The 19114-nt window shown below is 41.6% G+C and overlaps 1 long non-coding RNA gene across 1 annotated transcript; it reads right to left on the bottom strand.

The window, feature by feature from the left end:
* Window positions 1–1155: 1155 nt before the first annotated feature.
* Window positions 1156–18191, bottom strand: LOC139080724 (uncharacterized). Its single transcript, XR_011535448.1, has 4 exons — window positions 18051–18191; window positions 12160–12326; window positions 2022–2119; window positions 1156–1389 (listed from the first exon to the last, which is right to left on the bottom strand). It is a non-coding gene; the product is annotated as an uncharacterized lncRNA (long non-coding RNA).
* Between the last annotated feature and the right edge of the window lie 923 nt (window positions 18192–19114).

Consider the following 19114-nt stretch of genomic DNA (forward strand, 5'->3'; position numbering starts at 1 on the left):
TGTGGATGTCAGATTTAGGGAGGTCACAGATCCTCATTACACTCAGGTAATATTTTAAAATTCAATCTGTGTGGTTTGTATGCTGGGACTCCTGGTGTTGGCAGCAGCACACACCTGCCCTGGGCCACAAGTCACTCACTTACCCTATTCACACTGTCTAGCAAAGCCAAATCTCTTTGGAGAATGAAAATGCCTACAGGGGGTCTTAGCAGCATCAAGGAAAGGCATGGGGCCTCAGGCCATCTGACAGGGAGTAGGGAAGAGGAGGGGAGATGAGGGGGCCTTGGGGACGGTGCAGAACTGTGGACTTCTAGGGCTGGGTCAGTCAAGGAGAAGCGTGTACTCAGGATGTTAGAAACCAACATAGCGAAGGATGGAGTCAGCTGAGGGAGGACAAGCTTCAGGCTTCAGGCAGGGGCCTGAGTTGAGAACATGAATAGAACAGTCATTCAAAAGAGAGGACTATGGGGCCAGGAGCCAAATTTGAGTATGGTAAGTATTCTGGGAGTCATAAACTAGGATCCTTGCCCCCTAGTTTGGGAGACAAAACTAATAAAAGACAAATGAGACCCTTGGGGAGCACAGAAAACAGCATTTTATAAAATGCCAGATTAAGTGTCTGATGATTCTTTTTTCTTGAGTAAGACTTTGTGGGCTATACCAGCTGGTTAGCAACCCCTGGTCCAAACAGGTGCATTCCTTCCAGACATAGGACTGGAGAATTTTCCCACCAATGAGATCTGGTTTTTTGTTTTAAAGATTTTATTTTTTTTTCCTTTTTCTCCCCAAAGCCCCTGGGTACATAGTTGTATATTCTTCGTTGTGGGTCCTTTCAGTTGTGGCATGTGGGACGCCGCCTCAGCGTGGTTTGATGAGCAGTGCCATGTCCACGAGCAGGATTCGAACCAACGAAACACTGGGCCGCCTGCAGTGGAGCGCGCGAACTTAACCACTCGGCCACGGGGCCAGCCCGGAGATCTGATTTTTTTTCAACGAAAAAAACCCAAAACAACTTTGTTAAAGCAACTAAGTACACAATTTGATAAGATTTCGAACTATTATACTTAGCTGGATGATTCTTATATAGAAAAATTTTGAGAAACACCCATCGAAGATAAGTTATGAACCAGCATTCTAAGTCTCAGCTGTTCTCAATTACTGCTCAGGATAATCACTTTCAAGTGTGTTTAATGGGTTATAGAAAGTCCTGGAATTTGTTGCTAGCTCCTGAGTTTGTGGGTTCTCCAGGCAACTTCGCTCCCAAAGCATCCACGGAAGCCTTCCATCCAGCCTGTGCTTGCCATGGAGCAGGAAGGACCTGGATACGTGGCCTTGTCAGCAGAGAGCTCTCCTCACCCTCAGTTGTTGACTTCCTCCATCTCTTTTGGTCTAACAGGAAGAAAAAGGGGAATTCCAGCCTTGGAAAAAAACTTCTATTTTGTTGTTATTACCACTTACGACAGACATTTTACAAACTTTGAATTAATTCACTGTGAGTCTCCTCCACCCCAGGAACTATCTAGAAACATTGCTGATAACAAGGACTCTCAGAGGGTCCTGGTCACATAGAATTGGTCAGATTAACCCAATCTCTATTAGAGCTTTTTGAAAAATTTTATTTTAAAATCACCTGTATTGAGGTATCACTTACTTGAAATAAAATGCACCCATTTTAAATGTACAGCTCTATGAATTTTGACAAATGCCCATACCCAGGTCACCCACACTCCTATCAAGATGAAAATGATTTCCATCATTCCCAAAATGGTCCATTTGCCCCTCCACAATTATTCTCTAGCCTTCAGATAACAATGCTTTCTGTCACTGTAGATTCGTTTTGCCTTTTCTAGAATCTCATATAAAGGCAACCACGCAGCATTTCCTCTTGGGACGGGCTCCCTTTGTTCAACACACCGTTTTTGAGATTCAGCCATGTTATGTGTATCAGCAGTTCCTTCCTTTTTTGTGACTTTTTATGTATGTGGGGGGAAAGAAGTTTCCTTGTGCAACTGTGTACTTACTGTTAAGGAGATTCTAATGAAGCTCTGATTTCTGTCTTTCAGGGCATTCTTGCGTATTCTGGTAAGACAGAATAAAATTCTCCAAATGTCTCCTTTGCCTGAAAGGAATGGAGATTTCTACATGGCTTAAGGTACAATGAAAAACAAATTAAAGCACTGGCTTAAAATAAGTCCTATGTGTTGAATTGTAATATACTGACCGATTTTGGAACATATTCTTACTGTCAGTGAAGGTTATAAATGACTTGACTCTTTCACGTGAAATCTTTTGATCTCACAACTACCACGTGCTATAATTCGTGGGTGTGATCTCACCATTTTCCCCTCAAAGTCTGTAGGCTTTGCGTTTAGAATATCTGATGCCCAGATTTTTGTCAGCAATTTAAGAAGTTTCTGGATTTTTTTCTAATTATAAGGCTTTATAACATGATTTAATTATTAGAATAATGTTGAGAGGGAAGTAGGAAAAATTCAACAAATATTTATTGGTCATTTGGCTGAAATACAGAAATGTGAGCTATTATCCTCCCTCTCCGTGAGTCTGTAATCTAGCTGGGTAAAGACAGGTCCGGGAAGAAGCATGCAACAGAAAACTCTGAGAACCACAACTGCAGGAGACGATCACCGGAACCGCTGTGGGAACTCAGCGAGGAGAAAGAGCAATTTCAGCTCATGGAATACAGAAACCTTCATGGAGAAGAGTTGACCTTTGGTCTAAAACCTGATAGACAAGTAGGATTTTCAGTAAACGAGGAAAAAGAAGGACACAGGGAAGCTGCCTTTTGTCAGACGCTCGTTAGGTGTCAGGACTGGGCTGCCCGCGCATCCCATCTGGTCTCAGTTCTCACGAGAATAGGAGCTATTATCCCTACTTCTGGGGATGAGGAAACCAAGGACCGAAAGGTTTTGAACCTACCCCCAGTCCCACTACTTTGTAAGTGGCAGGAGTGGGATTTGAACCCATGTTTGCTTTGCTTCAAAACCTGTGCCCTTACTCATAAGGCTTTTCTGCTGGCCTCTCCTCTTTCCCATGGTTAAGGCTGCTTCCTTGGTGGCTCAGGCCACCGGGCTCAGCAGTGCTCTCAGTTGACATCCTGGTCCCTCCCACCTTCCCAGAGGACTTCAGCGCAAAGACTGTAGCCTTCTTCTCTGCCTCGTGTCCTGCCACTCCTCTTGGGTCACTGCAGTGTCCGCATGGACAGCACACACACAGCTATGTCGTCAGGGTCTTGATATCCTTCTCTCCATTGGTTTCTCCTCCTTTCCATTTCTGTTACCCAGTTGTATCTCACACCCCAGACCTGGTCATCACCCAGAATGGTTTCCCCTCTGAAAGTGTAAATGTTAATATCCCCATCTCTCTCAGCTTTGTCGCTGCTGCCCCTGCTGTTGACTACAACTGCTGCATAGGCCTTCACCTCTCCCAACCTAGCAGCCGTTTCCTTGTATAAATTCTTGATCCAACTTGGGCCAGAGGATTGATCCTCTAAACCACATTCTCATCTCTTTCAACCCTTGTCCTTCCCCTGCCCCTGCCCGGCCCAGCAAACCCCCAGATCACTCTGACACTGTCACTAATGCTGAGTGTCACTTAAGCAAATCACAGCACAGAATATACTGGATCCACTACTCCTGGTCTCCTCCCCCAGTTGGACCCTCAATACCTTTCAAAAGTCCTTTTTCCTGTCCTTTCTTGGCCTCTTACCCCTGACCACTCAGCAATTGTTTCAAATCTTTACTTCTCTAATTCCCTACCCAAACTCCAGTCTTTACCCTTGGCCAAAGATGTGTTCTATTTCATCATAAAAACTAACTTCACCCGGTGTGGATTATATCAGCTTTCTGCAAACCACATCCACTTACGATCAGCTGCACACCTCCTTCCCTCCACCCCACCAGGCACTCCGGGTGAGTCATGTCACCTTCTGTCCAACAGCCACCTCACCTACACTCTTAATCCCACTTCCTCCCACTTCCAATGGGAAGGTCTTGTAATTGTCCCCTTTCTCTCTCCTATCTTCAACCTTTCTCCCATTTTACTATCTGTTTCTTTTGAGCTTCTAAATATGCCCAAGTACCTCCAATCCTAAAAAGATATCCCCTGAGCCTTTGCCTCCCTCTAGCTATAGCCTCATCTCTCCCATTTCCTTCTCAGCTGAGTTTCTCAAAGGAATATTCCATATTCTGTCTCTCTGTTTCATCACCTCCCCTTTACTCCTGCTCTTTGCCCTCCGCTGATTTACCCAAAGCGTGGACATAGCTCCTGCCCCTATCCTGCCCAACTCAGCTAGCAGTAGACCCAAGAGTTCAATAAAAGTTTAACAAAGGCTTGGCTCTACTGTGTGTGGGGATTATAATGCGGGAAAGACATATCTTATCTGAGTGACCTTGAGAAGTTACTTGGTCTCTCTGTGCCTCAGTTTCCTCATCTGAAAAGTGGGCGTGATAAGAGTACTTTCCCCTTTTACATATACTTGTTTGTGTAAAGTGCTTGGAACAGCATTTAAAAAGTCTTAGCCCTTATCATTATGGCTGCTGTTAGTGGTTGTGTAGTTAGCAGAACTGGTGAAAAAGGAAAATTTAGGTCAAAATCAGATATGGCTACCAAAACCATGAGTCATGGCCACCCCCCCCATGCCCCCCCCCACCCCCCAAACAGGAGTCTCCTACGGGCTGTCTTTCTCTAAAGAGGGCTCTGCAGTGGGAGTTCCTTGTCCCTGTCCTGTCTGAGTGTCTGCCCCTCCTCGATTCCTTCCAGTTGGAGGCCGAGGGGTCGGGCAGCATCTTCCTAATCTCTGCTCAACTCTGCCTCTGCTCATGGGTCAACACGCGCTGTCTGACACGCCTGCATTTGGACGATTTCCCTGGTTCGAGTCTTTCCCAAGGACAGAGCCCACCCTTGCTGAACACCCTCATGGCTAAGAAAACATAGGTTTCCTTCCCAGAACCAAGGGAAGGAAGACAGTTCGGCTCTCCAGCCCAAAATGCAGACTCAGTTGCAACCCCTGCCCCCAAATGGCAGTTTTTCCAACTTCAACAATTTTAAGATACTCACTCTGGGGAAAAAGACAAGCTTTCACATGTGCATTTTTTCCCTCACTACCCCAAGCACCATGAGATGAAGGCCGAGCATTTTACCCATTCCACCCCACAGCGCTCGTAGCACGTTGACTTCCAATGTCCATACATATGTCTTGAATTTCAACAGCAGAGTAAGCAGTAATTGTGTGGATGGTGGGTACAGCCATGGTGGAGACCCTTTATGGAATATTCTATCCCCTTCATGTATGACAGAGCTGTCCATGCCTCCCCTTGGTCCCCAACACCCCGCAGGGCTGAGTTGGTGCAGACATATAAACTAGCCACTAGTGTCACACAGATGTGCTGCCATATTCCTGGTGCAAAAGTCTGTGCTAAAAAGAGTTTTATACCTTTCTCAGCGAAAACAACATTCTACACTCACTGACAGCCTGTTGTGGGCCGGCGAGTGTGTTATGCTGTGAACATATTTAATCTCTAAATCTCATAAGAGCAGGCGTCATCGGCCCGAGTTTACAAGTGAGGAGGGGTAGAGAAGTTGGGAAGGGTCAGAGCCACGCGGTAGAGGCTGATGGAGGATTCATGTCGTCTCTCTGACTAGGACATCTTTCTGTTTCCTGAAACATCGCATTGCTTCACGTCTCCTAAATCCAGGTGGAGTCATTTCCAAACCAAATTAAATGACAAATGGGGGCTCTTCGCATGTAGAAGTTAGTGACAAAGACTGAAAAAGAGGGCCTTGCTTACAGGATTTCTCTTGCAAATTTGGCCAACTTCTGACCTGATCTTTGCAATGACTTTTGTTCTGTCTCCTTCAGGGTGGGAGAATTTATGCTCCCTTTCCTCTGTGCATGTAAATGTTCCTTAATGAATTGTACTTGTTGACAGCTGGGGAGAAAGCCTTTCATCCTTCTGCACAGGTTTGCTCAGGAGAAAGTCACGGAACCCGTTCATACTGAGTGCGCTGCGGAGAGAGGAGCAGGTATATTTACAGCTATCAATGCCATTCCTAGGCTGACGTTACCCCAATTTTCATGTTCAGTTAAGACTTCTGAACTCTGGAATCATATATCTAACTGGCTATTTGACATCTCCGCTTGGATGTTTCACACTGTCTCAAACTTGACATGTCCGAAATGGAACTTGTGATTTCTTTCTCCTTCCTCCATAAACATGATCCGCTCCCCCCCCGCCACGCCCCATTTTTTCTCATTTCCGCAGATGGCACCACCATATCCCAAGGAGACAGTGCAGGGTTTTTATCAGAGAATGACATGGCCAGCTTGATTTATTTATAGTACCTCTTCCTGGCAACAGTGTGGGGTCAGGATTTTTGCGGCTGAGAGGAGAGAATTGAGTGGTGGCTGTTATGAAGGTTAATCTAAGACCTCGTGATATTGAATTACTTTCTTTAGGTTAACAAAACATAATATGTAAGAGTAAGATAGTGAAATGTATTTATAGAAATTTCTGGTAGATTTATCCGTATGAAATGGTCGTTTATAGGTCAGCAAAGGTTGAGTGGCAGCACTTTTATAGGATTTTCTTGATATGTTATAACACAGCAGACAGATATTTCTGTCTATCAAAAGTATAAAACTATCTAATTTTGGTAAAAGTGTTAGAAAACAAACATAAGCATATACTACCTGTATAAGTAAAATTGTGGAAAACTTTCTGGAAAGCAATTGTATCCAAAGTCTTAAAACAGTAGAATTTCACGGAATAATCTTAGTGCAGAGAATAAGAAAGCAGCAATGGAAAAGGAAATTCGTTGTAGCGTTGTTCATAGCAGGAAAAAATGGAATTAGTCCAAATGTTCCTCTACAAGAGACTTTAATAAGTAAGGGTAACCCGTTCCACGAAATAGCATTCAAACTGTTAAAGAGATGATGTAAAATTAAAATTTAATGTCATGTAAAGGTGTGCACCTCATATTGTTGAACATAAGGACAAGATATAAAACTATGTATCAAACCACATTTATAAAAAAATTTATAGGACTCTATGTATAATTATTACAATATGTAGAGAAAATTACCTAGAAGAAGCTATCTCTAAATGTTAACGGAGGCTACCTCTGGCTGGTGGAATTTCAGATATTCTTTTCTCTTTATACCTTTTAGTATTTTACAAAAATTTTGGCTGAGTTTGCATTATTTTTATAATTAAAAGAAGCTACATTCAAGAGAAAGAAACCTAACTAACCAAAAAAAAAAAAAAAAAAAAGAGCTTCAAAAATATTTAGATACATATAGGGGAAGTCCTAGTGTTTAAGTGAATGTCCCCAATCTTTGACATTAGCAGAGACTAATAACTTCCTACACTTTTCACGATGCCAACATTAAGAGCAGAGAGTAAGTTCTTCTAGAGATGACGCTCACAATGTATGGACAACGAGTGTGCCACAAGTTTGCACCAATCCGTACAGTCTGACGACCTCATAAGATGTCAGCAGGTATTTCCATTTTCTCACAGATGCAAATTGCTCTGTGGGTTGAATGCTACGCGGTCAAGTCAAGTCTAATATCATGACACATAAATTCTAACTTCTGAAGAAAAGGCAGCTCTTTATCAACTGCTCCTATTTTTCTGATTCACAATTCCTCATTTCCTGATTCCTATTCTAAAAAGTGTGACCCTGGAAGTCTAATTTCGGGACCAAGTAGATCTAGAAGAGTGAGATCATCTATTAGGATGTCAGACTTTTGTTCCAAGTATTCTTTTTTTCTTTTTAAAGATTGGCACCTGAGCTAACAACTGTTGCCGATCTTCTATTTTTTATTTAATTTTTCCATTTTTCTCCCCAAGTCCTCCCTGGTACATAGTTGTATATTTTAGTTGTGGGTCCTTCTAGTTGTGGCATGTGGGACGCCACCTCAGCATGGCCTGATGAGTGGTGCCATGTCTGTGCCCAGGATCCGAACCAGCGAAACCCCAGACCACCAGAGCGGAGTGTGTGAACTTAACCACTTGGCCAAGGGGCTGGCCCCTCAAGTATTCTTATTAATTCATGTGATCGATATTTTCCTACCTAAGATTGGGTACCCTTCTCGTTGGAGAGGCAGTGTGTATGTTGATGATGGCACAGCCACCTAAGTCATGCTGTCCAGTGGAAATATGAGAGCAACCTGTATAATTAAATTTTCTAGTTACCATGTTAAAAAAATCAATGGATGGAATTAATTTAATAATATATTTTATTTAACTCAGTATATGCAAAATGTTAGCATTTCAACATGTAACCAATGTAAAAAATTGAGATAGTTTACATTTTCATTAGTTTTTATTTTATCCTGCCATTGCTTTAAAAAACTATAAGCAAATACTTATAACCATGTAAATTCCTTCCCCTTCTTAGATAAAAGATGGCATACTAACATATTGTTCTGCACTTAGCTTTTTAACTTAATGTATGTGGAGATCATTCCATTGCAACATATAGGTGTCTTCATTCTTTTCTATAGCTGCATAGTATTCCATTGTGTAGATGTTCCATTAATGGGACTTAGGTTGTTTTCAGTCTTTTGCTTTTCTAGTTTTACAATGAATAGCTTTATACAAATGTCATTTATATTGCTGTCAGCATATTGTAGAGATCCTTTAGAACTTAAAACTTTTGAGATTCTATACCTATTATGTGAGGGATATGAAAGAAACTCAAGTTGTGGCCATGACTCTCAAGCGGTTTATCAATATAAAGAATAAAATGGCGGCCAGCCCCTTGGCTGAGTGGTTAAGCTCTTGCTCTCCGCTGTGGCAGCCCAGGGTTTTGCTGGTTCGGATCCTGGGCACGGCCATGGCACCGCTCTTCAGGCCATGCTGAGGCAGCGTCCCACATAGCACAACCAGAAGCACTCACAACTAGAATATACAACTATGTACTGGGGGGCTCTGGGGAGAAGAAGAAGGAAAGGAAAAAAAAAGAAGATTGGCAACAGATGCTAGTTCAGGTGCCAATCTTTAAAAAAAAAAGAATAAAGTGATAATATTTAGACTTGTATTTTGTGAGAACTCTTCATTGTTTCTTATCATTCGGAAACAACTCAAAGACAGTCTTAATAAGTTGATATAATTTCTTTTTTTTTTGAGGACGATTAGCCTTGAGCTAACTACTGCCAATCCTCCTCTTTTTTTTTGCTGAGGAAGAGTGGCCTTGAGCTCACATCCATGCCCATCTTCCTCTACTTTATATGTGGGACACCTACCACAGCATGGCTTTTGCCAAGTTGTGCCATGTCCACACCCGGGATCTGAACCGGCCAACCCTGGGCCACCAAGAAGCGGAACATGCGAACTTAACCGCTGTGCCACTGGGCAAGCCCAATATAATTTCTAAATAAACTGTTTGATGATACTTCTCAACTCTTGAAGAATAAAGAGAGCACCTCTTTTGTTATGGATCAACAGGAGGTGATAGTCCCATTGTCTGTTCCATTTCTTTCCAAAACTCCAGCTTCTGTCCCTTCCAGTCGGGGTCCAGTCCTCGGAGAACACTCAGAAGAAATACTTAGAAAATATGGATTTAGCAAAGAAAAAATAGCCCGTGTCCAAGCTTAGGAAACCCTTACAAGCAGTAAACTAACAGCTAGTCTCTAACATTTAACTATAAAATGTACCTGTTTTGTAAGTAATTTAAGTTGATGTGTACAATTTGGGGAAATCAGAGTGCTTTCATTTGGGGAGAGTTCATTCCTGTATTAAGATGAAATCTCAGTCTTTCAAGAAAAGTTAAAGAATGCTGGCATGGTTTAGTTGTTAGTCTTCTGTCATTTTTACACCAAGTAAAGACTGTCAAGTTTCCATATATTGTCATTATTCTAATTGAAATCCAAACCAGTGCCATATTGGATGGGTATTACTCTTGAAGTGGTTTTAAAATATTATCTCATGTCTGGAAATTGACACAAGTCTCTACAGGATGATAGTTTAAAAAAAAAATCCCGGAAGTCTATTTTCTTGGGTTTGCACTAGTAGGGGAAGAGAGAAATACATGATTAAAATTTAATTGTTACACACAATGTATTTCAAGGTGGGGCAGTATGGAAAGAATACCACCAGACAGTTACACTTTAACGAAATGTACACATACTTTAAAACTCAAAATTCCGACAAGCATGTACATTGCAATGCACCAGGAATTCTGAACTTTAACATATAACGAGGGATATGTATTTTCTCCCTAAGTGGTCCTTTCTTTTTTTGTCACACAAAAATGACCTCATCTCACAAAAATGATCTCTTCTTTCCAAATCACATTTTCTTGGGGCCTGTATCCTTGCTTTTTTCTTTCTATTCCTATGGAATTTTAACTGTGTTCCCATTCCACCTTTCTGGGTATGGTTCAAACAAAGAGACTCCTTTACCCTCAAACTCTAAGTGCCTTCTAATTTTTATGAATTATGGGAATTTAAATAAAGGTTCAGTAGATTAGCTCGTATAAGTAAAAAGAAATAAAGTTCATATGCCAGATAAATCCACTTATGTTCTGACGGTCTCAGAACTACACAGCAGGTGAGTGGACTTGAGGCCACAGTGCAGCATCTAGCAGGCCTGCCTCTTGCGGACTAACATGGCAAAATGTCCCCCAGGGCTTTTTGGTCCTTCAGCAGAAAGGTACATCCCTCTGTCCTAGCCTAGGGGAGTGTTTCCTTATAATACAAAACAAACAACTGGCCAACCAAACAAAAAAACTCCAACAAAAGTTGAAGGTATTCCCTACCCATCCCCGTCTCTTTTAAGATTGATCAAAAATGTCTAAAATTATTAATCCCAGTATTCTTTGCTAACAAAATTTCTTACTATTTATTTTTCCTCTTCTTTTTTTAAAGCCAACTATAGAGTGTTTGTATGTCTGTGCGTGTGTATGAGAGAGAGAGAGAGAGGGAGAAATAGATTGGACAGTAGAAGGATAAACACAAAAATGCCCTGTAAGAATTATATACTGGTACAGGGAGTTCAAAGCAGGAAGTTATCACTTCTCCTGGCAGAGAAAGATGTGTCAGCTGGAGGTTGTTCAGGATGGACTCTCACGTGTTTTGAAAAATGGTCTGCCTCATTCTTTTTAATGGCTGCACATTGCTGTGGTCTAAATGTTTGTGTACCCCCAAGTTCATGTTGAAATCCTAACCCCCAAAGTGATGGTGCAAGCAAGTGGGGCCTTCGGGAGGTGATTAGGCCATGAGGGTGGAGCCCTCGTGAATGGGATTAGTAACCTTATAAAGGAGACCCCAGAGAGTTGCTGAGCCCTTTCTGCCATGTGGGGACACAGCAAGAAGTCTCCCACCTGGGAGAGAACCGTCACTTGACCACGCTGCACCCTGATCTCAGACTTCCAGCCTCCAGAATTGTGAGAGAGAAATTTCTGTTGTTTATTTGCTACCCAGTCCTGGTATTTTGTTACAGCAGCTCGAATGGGCTAAGACATACATCATTACATCGTGTGGACATGCTGCCGTAATTTGGGCATCCCCTTCTCTATTACTAGACATTTACATTGTTCTCAGTTGTTAATGACACTTGCCCAACCACTCCCTTAAGAAGCATCCCTGGAAGGGAGATTGCTGGGAGACAGAGGACTCACGTTAAATATTTTTTTGTATATATTGCCAATTGGCCTCCAGAAAGATTTGCAAATTTATACCTCCCAATAGTATATGAAAGTCTATTTTTTTGCATGCTTGCAGCACTGAATACTTTGAATCATTTTCATCTTTGCCAGTCATTTCAATGATGAGCTTTATCTTGTTTTTTATCCTTTCAATTGGTTTTTCTAGATTCCTAGTGAGATCGAGTATCTTCCCACATTTGTTGGACGTTTGTGTTCTTTTAGAGAATTTAGCATTTTGGACCTTTGTTTATTTTTAGATCAGAATATCGTCTGTTTTACTGTTTATGGGGAACATTTTGTCTACCATATACACTGCATGTATTTTTCTCAATTTGACATTTTTCTTTTAACTTTGTTTATAGAAACTCTTGCTGTGCTTAAGTTTTACATTTTTATGAAATCAATCCTGAAAGCAGAAAAATAACCAATAACTTCCTGTTGTGAAAGATTGCAAAAACGGCCATAGTTTTTCACTCCTTGTATCCATACCCTTCGCAATGCGACTTTGCTGCTTCATCCATCCAGAGATGGCACCTCTTTTCCCACTTGTGACTTGCATTGGCCAACGGAATGCAGAAGAAGTGACAATATGCACCATTTGCTCTCCTTCTTGAAACCCTTCCTCTGCTGTGTGAGAAATCCAGGCTGGAAGCATACTGGAAGAGAAGAGACATGGGGCCTCATTGCCCTCACCCAGGCCAGTATCCAGCCAACCAGCAGACATGTGGCTAAGGCCATTCCTAGACAGCCAGCCGCCAGTCCACCTGCCAGCTGACCACAGCCTCATGAGCAAGTCCAACTGAGATCAGCCACATCTGGTCCAGATGAGCAGAACTGCCCAGATGACCTGCAGATGTGTGAGACATGTACATGTAAGACGTGCAGACATGTACAATAAATGATTGTAGCTTTAAAGCATTAAGTTTGGGGGCAGTTCGCTATGAGGCAGTAAATAACTGAATCATCTACATTTTCTTCTCATACTAGGTTTCGTTTTGGGACTTTTTGTTCCTAACTCTTTCATCTATATAAGTTTACTTTTGTGAATGCTGTGAAGTAGTTAAGAGGTCTTTATTTCTTTTACTAAATGTATGACCAATTTTCTCAACACTATTTATTGAAATTTCTTTCACCACTGATTTGGAATACCATGGTTTTCATTAACTAAATTCCCATATGCACAAGTGTTTGCTTCTGGACTCTCTAATATGTTCTGCTGATTTATTTTCTTATATCTGTGCCAATAACACAGTGTTTAATTTCTTAATTTTAGAGTATGACTTGATATCTGGAGTCGTCCTAGGAAATAATGTAGGAAACCAGTTATTAGAATTCAAGGGGAGGGAGATTGTCTTAAATACTCTTGTATTCCCCCTAGAATCTACCTAACTTTTGAGGACATGGTGGTGATCGCAAAACATTTTTTGAAAGAGGAAACATTTGGTCTTCTCTGTTGGAAATCTGTGGCATTTGATATACTAGAAATAAATTGGGAAGCCTGCTGTATACAAAGATGATATTTATGGTCATTATCTCTTTTTATCCTCACAACTTTATAAAGTTAGCGATCTGAGAAAGGTTCTATCATCACGACAATGGGGGAAGAAGAAGGAAAAGGAGGAAGAGAAGAGGAGGAGGGGAGAGAGCTACCATTTACTGTGTCTACTCTGTGTCAGAGTCTGTACTAAACACTGTACGTGCCTTACCTTATTTAACTTTCACAACAACTCTATGAGGTTAGTGCTATTTTTACATCCAGTTTTCAGAAAAGAAGGGGAGATTCAGAGACGTTAAGTCACTAGATCAAAGTTACACAGTAACTGAGAGAGTCAAAATTCGAAATGCGTGTGAACACAGGAAGAAAAACCCCACTCTGAAAGAATAAACACCTAAACTAAACCTAAACTAAAATTCTAAACTAACTTAAAACCGCTAAGTTAGCAGTCGTTTCCTCTGGACAGTGGGATCATGACAATTTCCATTTTCTTCTTATCACTTTTTCTGTTGCCCAAGTTTCCTGCAAGGAGCCCGTGTTATTTTAGTCAACATAAAATACAAATATAATAATAATGAGTGTACAAGTGACCTCCAAAAAGATGGCACCTTTTAGTCACTGGAATCTAGTGTGAATTCTCTGGTAAAACATCAGATAGTTTTCTTTCTCACACAGCCTAGGTTGGTCAGTTACCAAGCTAGGAGATGGGAGCAAGACTCGTTCTCCATTCTGCCATATTTTTACCCAGCCTGCTCTGTCATTCTCTCCAATGTGAACTTTTCACTGGAACATTCCACTCCTACCTGGCATCCTACTTTTGGACACCTCTCTAGTTCTTACCTTTATAAAGAATGGAACCAGATCGAAGAATGAGGTTTATATGAAAAAGCATTAATAATAAATAGCTGACAAAGAAGTTTAGAAGATACAGAAAGGATTCAGTTTTGTCCCTTTTGCCTATTTCTGTTCCTCAGGCCTACATGTTACTATTGCCTACATGTGAACAAGTGGTAGGTGTTGGCCTTATCTGGCTATATTTGCTTAATTGTAATGGTAGAAAAACGAAGGTTGTGTTATGAGTATAGTCAGAGGGGACAACCTTTAGCCCAATAGTAAAACAGAATACGACTTCTGAAAATAGGGAGAAGTAGGGAAGAAACAATATCTTGACTGAATCAGGGGGGAAAAAATGAAGAAAAGGAAGAAAGAACAAAAAAAAGTGAAACAAATAAAAGTCTCAAAGCCAGATGGAAGAGATACAATTAGGTTCATTAGTAGGTCTATTAAATATAAATGGGGTAAATTCTCCTATTAAAAGACTAAGATAGGAATTGTTTGTCTATAAAGACTACATATAAAGTTTAAGGAAAGAGAGAAACGAAAACAGTGAATAATATATATTCCAAACATTCACTTGCCACTCCCACTTCCTTGTTATAGCATCAGACAAGGTGGAATTTATGGTTAAAACTCCCAGTCCAAGGGAAGGGTTAGAATATTGTGCTGCAGCTCTACAGCAGCAGATGCAATCATCTGGGGAGATGGGTGTTTTTCTTTTTTTTTTTTTTTAGTAGCAAGTCCTAGTTCTATTGTTGAACATTCACGTCTCATAAAAAACAAGCACTTAGATGATCCAGAAAGCCAGGGGGAAATCAGTGGCTTAAAGGTAAAAACAATGTTGTTCTGTGACGGTGAGATTCTCATTAGACTCAGTTAAATTAATCACAGTAAAATTAAAAGTTAAAATGGAAAAGTTAGCCACTCTAAGAACAGAAATATACATAGAGAGAGTAACACATCTTCCAAACAAGTGGAAGGGAACAAATGAATAACTAAAACAAACTAAAACTCAATCCAAAAAAAGGCAAGAAAGGAGGAAAAAAAACACACAAAGTACAAAGTTTAAGAAGGCAGAAAAAAACCCAAACTCATTTGTTCAACAATTAGACTATGGAGCACCCAGTGAAAGTTAGACGCTGTTTTAGGAATCAGGGAGATGGCAGGAAACAAAACACAGAAAAACATCTGCCTTCATGAAGCTTCTATCCTAGTTGGAGGGAACATAATAGACCAGATAAATGAATAAATGCCGTGCGGCACGTCTTAGAATGAGAAGCACAAGACAAACAGGTGCAATGGGTGTGTTAAGGATGGAAAAAGGCCTGTTGGGGCAGGCTCACTCAATAGTATTGCAAAAAATATGAGGGAGGTAAGGAATTGAACCATGTGGGCATATGGGGGAAAGCACTCCAGGCGAAGAAAATGCAAATATCCTGAGGCCAGCATGCGCTTGCGGAGGCCACATAGGGCAGACGGAAGAGGAGGAAGAGGTGAGGTCAGAGGTGAGGCAGGACTGGATCAAGGCGGACTTTGTGGGCTGCTCAGAACACTTGGCTTTTGCTCCCGGTGAGATGGGTAGTCCCGGGACGACTTTTTGAGAGGAGGGAGATGATCTGATTTATTTTTTTCAGGGGGATCACTCTAGACGCTGTGATGCAAACAGACCAAAAGAGGAAAGAGCAGAGACTAGTTGGGTGGCTGTTGCAGTCATCCAGGTGAGAGGTGACTGCAAGTTGGACGGGTGACGTGGTGAGAAGGGCCGGGGAGTCTGGCTATACTGTGAAGGCGAAGTCCACAGGATTTGCTGGTGGCTCACAGCATGCTGTGGGAGAGATGAGTCAAGGGTGACTCCAAAGGTTTTGCCAGAACAAATATCTCCACAGCGACAATGAACGTAAATACAATAAACCTGCCAGTCAACAGGCAGAGACTGTTGGCTTGGATTAAAAAAAAAAAAACCTCAGCGATATGCTTTTTACAACAGCATATAAAATATATACATACAGGAAGGTTAAACCTAAAAATCTGAAAAGAGCTATGAGAAATATCAAAGACAGCAGCCACGGCTATGCTAATGCCGGACAAAAGAGAATCTCGCTCTCTTGACCTCTACCTCCTCTGTCTTTCTCTAACAGTTTGGCATTTGTGACCCCTGTCTTCCCGAGAGGACTGTTTCTTTGGGAATAGGGGTGTCACACCCTCATTTGGATCCACCCACAACTTAGAACAGTCTCCGATGGGTAGTAAGCGCTATTTAAAAATTTCATTTTAAATGTTCTTCATCTACTGATTTCTCCTCCATCATAAATGGGAATTGATTTGGGAAGGATGGGGCTGTCTATTTCTAAGGTGACACCAACTAGTGTCATTTGTCGCCTCTACCAATTTCACCTCTTCCAAGGTGACATGACGATGATTCTCTGCGAGAAGCTTAAAAAGCAAGGGATCACATTGGGCTTCTATAAGGCAGACTTTTCTATGCAGCGCAGGGTGGCGCTGCCAAACACACACACTCCCCTGGGGCCTGTGAGTCTCGATTTGGGAGCAGGAACTCCCGGCCCTGGCAACCTGGGAAGTTTCAAGGGTGAAACACTGGCCAGGGGCCAGCCAGGAGTGCCGGCTCCCACAGCTTCCTAGACTCTTTGAAGCTTTCTTGCCCTTGGGGACAATAATGGCACATATCTCCTCCTGAGTATTAATTGCAGTCATAAATTTAATTTACTTGCCACAGTTTAAGTGCATAATAAACACATTGGAAATGTTAGCTATTATTACCATACAAGTACAATCTTTAACAAATTTACTTTTTTGAGAAGCAATGAACTTGATCAAAGTTAGCATTTGTTTATAAATTGTTTTCTCCTCCATCAAAAAGACAGGGACTGACGACTGGAAATACATAAAAGCTAAAACACAAGGGCACACCACCAAGGGAAGAGTCCACATAAATGATGAGAAACTCCTTTAAAATTATCACGTAAGTCAATGAGAAGATAGGAAAATAAAAACAATTTTCGGCAACTTTTTCCAAGTCATAATTATTTTTTAAAGTGAGGAGCATCTGCTCAGTATTCAGAATTAAAGTTTATTTTAGCAACAGAACTTAGTACAGCATCATATCATCATGAGCGCTTATATGAACTTCTTCCGTATTATCTAGATTCCCTGAACGGCTTGCACCTGCCAATCTACGAATGTCCCACCTGCTTAACTGCTTGGCTCCTTCCCTTCCTATTGATTGCACAAGAGCCTTCTTGCTACAGCCAAAGCCTTCCCCACCCGTTTCCTGGTTATCCCAAATTCGCCATTTTTCCATTAGACAGTGCTTATTCCCAAGCGTTAGCATTGACAAGAATCATGTGGGCGGTTTGCTAAATACAGATTCCTGGGTATCACCTAGATACTGGATTTAGGGAGCTGCAGGGGAGCGTGGGACTCTGTGTTTTAACAGATTACCCAGGAGACTCTCCTACAAGTGACCCAATGACCACCTTTGGAGAAACACTGCTTTAAGAATAGTGTACATCCTTGCTACTCAAAGTGTGGGCCACAGACCAGCAGCATCTGCAGTGTATGGAACTGGTTAGAAATGCAGAATCTGAGGCCCTACCTGGGACCGTCTGAATCAGAATCTGCCTGGTAACGAGCCCCCCAGGGGGTTCGTGTGCATGTTAACGTTTGAGAAGTGCTCGTTAGATGACACAGAAGACATATGTTGACCACGTATTTTAGTAAGGGCTTTCCCATTGCTTTGAGGCTTTGATTAAATTTTAAAGTCCTTATTGGGAAATATTATACGTCCTCTAGTTTGGTTACCTTCTCCAGAACGTGTGGATTTCTTAGTGAGATTATTTTATCCTTCCCTTTACAAAATCATCTTGGGATGTTACTGGCTTACCAGAAAAAGAATGTGCTATTTTCAGTTCAATATAATTGTCTTATGCTACATTTTACATATCAGGTTTGGGCTCTTACTAAGTTCTCACGGTTGGTTGGTTTGCTTAAGCCAAGACAGTTGGGCTCATCCCCCAGATAAATATCTCACCTTGCCTGATGAAATCCGGAAGATGCTTCTGGTGTCCAAGGGATGAAGTGTCTCATCTACTGGGAGGGGCTGAGACTCCTTGGCCCGGGGAAGCCAGGACATCTGTTTCAGGCGTGATCCATCCTGTGGGCTGAGCTGAGTCAGTGGGGGCGTTTAGGATAAAGTGTTGGATTGTCATCAGAAGACACTGCTGTGGTCATCAAGGATGTTTGTGATGGAATCCAGGACACGCCCATGGGGAATAAATACACACTTATGAAAACATGATTGTTAATATAATAGTGGGCTAGAAAAGCCCACAGGCCAGCTCAGGCTCTGGCTTCTCTTTCTCTCATTTTTTCTTACTCACTGGAAATAGACTAAGAATATTTCGGGAAGAACATTCTCACTATTGGAAATAATCTGAAACAATAAATAGAGCAGTTCAGATAATGAAAGAGGCTAGAAAGACAAGGTCCAGCTGATGGTCAGCCACTCGTCTTTATTAGGACTCTTTTCTTTCCCATTAAAATCTCTGTATCCAATATGAATCTGTTTTCTAAACTAACATAGCCATTGACCTTTTTTTAATGAAAAAAGCAAAAAAATATATACACAAATTTTTTATGAAGTGGGAGGTCTCCAAAGTAGTTTGTTAAACTAAGAGCTAGTCATTGACAGGGTTATAATGGGCAGAGCCTCAACCTTGCGGCATGCTGGGAGTTTCAGGGGGATGGAGACCGTGCTCAGGGTAACAAGTGAAGATGGAGTTGGTGGAGCAGGTGGGGGTAGTGGGGAGGAAGGAACACTCCCTGGACAGAAAGGCTGGCACCCTCCAGGAGGGGCTCGCAGACAAATCCTGAAGTCCAAGGGAAGATGGTGGACGCCAATCCAGTCCATTGGGAACCGTCATCCAAGTGGCTGAGTCCAAGTGTCTCTTCTCTTATGTTCAATCCATTCACTCTTCGTATTCATACGTCTTAAATAATCTTAAGCATTATGAATTGTGTAATTTCTGAGTCAAACTTTCTAAATAATTTTTTAAGATAACTAATTCTGGAAAAAGGGAACATGGAGCTGAGTGG

The sequence above is a fragment of the Equus przewalskii genome, chromosome 32 (assembly GCF_037783145.1).
Source record: "Equus przewalskii isolate Varuska chromosome 32, EquPr2, whole genome shotgun sequence".
Classification (NCBI taxonomy): domain Eukaryota; kingdom Metazoa; phylum Chordata; class Mammalia; order Perissodactyla; family Equidae; genus Equus; species Equus przewalskii.